Source organism: Malurus melanocephalus, unplaced genomic scaffold (genome assembly GCF_030028575.1).
Source record: "Malurus melanocephalus ecotype Western Australia unplaced genomic scaffold, MMel_1.1 scaffold_424, whole genome shotgun sequence".
Lineage (NCBI taxonomy): Eukaryota > Metazoa > Chordata > Aves > Passeriformes > Maluridae > Malurus > Malurus melanocephalus.
Genome location: NW_026623656.1, coordinates 99,001 through 100,058, shown reverse-complemented (window position 1 = coordinate 100,058; position 1,058 = coordinate 99,001). Strand labels below are relative to the sequence as shown.

Below are 1,058 nucleotides of genomic sequence, written 5' to 3'. Positions count from 1 at the left end.
AGCTTCTTGGCTGGGACAAAGGGAGTCACCCTACAGGGATGAGCTGRAGGAGAGTTTGGGTTTGGGATTGGGTTCACCTGGTGTGGTGGTTTTGTGACTGATGCATTTTGGTGCAGTTTGGGAAGAGAATTGAGAATCCTTGGAGCAGCACATTCCAGCAGTACTGGTGCCACTCCACAGCAGAATGAAGAGAAAATTATGATATGAAATGTKTGCAGAGGCAAAAGCACCCAAATTTCAGAGGCTCCATAGCTCAGGGGTTAGAGCACTGGTCTAGTAAACCAGGGGTCGTGAGTTCAAATCTCACTGGAGCCTGGGGAGGGTCAGTACCTCCTGCAAACACCTCACTGCTTTATCATCCTCTTCATTCCCAAAATRGTCCTGATGCTGTTTTTTGGAGCATCCAGCCCAGCCTGTGAGAAATACAAACATCCCACAGCACCTACACCAAAGAATAGGCACRGAGAAGCAGAGAAAGCAGCAATGGTCAGAGCTCTGCCCTTGAAATATTTTTTTAAAGTCCAGTGATCGAAGATGGGGAACACTCAATAATGGGATTTGGAGCCTTCTGGAGCCTGCAGAYTTTGTGAGGCTCATTGGGGGACATGGCTGAAATGGCTGCCAGGTATTTACAGTCAGAGCTGCTTCATCTCTTCAGACATCAGCAGGACAATCAAATTACTGCTCCAGAGCTCCATAATTGCAGAGCTGGCCAAAAACATTATGAATGTTGTTTGTGGAGGAGCAGCAACATCAGTCATCCACAGAGCCCTGCTGAGGGGGCTGGAAAGTTATCATTTCTAAGAATACAGAAATAGCTAGGAATTAGCCTATTTTGCGTCTTGAGTTCCATGAATTACTGTCCAGATTTATGAGATTTCCTCCTCTGCCTTTGCACATCTCTTTTGCTGTTCATTTTCAAATAGACTCACTGTATTGAATCCATCTGAGTGAGCCAAACCWGTGATGGAAGAGGTCATTTTTGAGTCTGAAAAGGGTCTTTTCCATCTGAGGGAAGGAAGGAAGGAAGAACCAAAAGCCTGAAGGACTTTTGTCTT

General features: G+C 45.8%; 1 non-coding gene across 1 annotated transcript; it reads left to right on the top strand.

Moving 5' to 3' along the window:
• Window positions 1-242: 242 nt before the first annotated feature.
• Window positions 243-315, top strand: TRNAT-AGU (transfer RNA threonine (anticodon AGU)). Its single transcript has one exon. It is a non-coding gene; the product is annotated as a tRNA-Thr (tRNA).
• The last annotated feature ends 743 nt before the right edge of the window (window positions 316-1,058 follow it).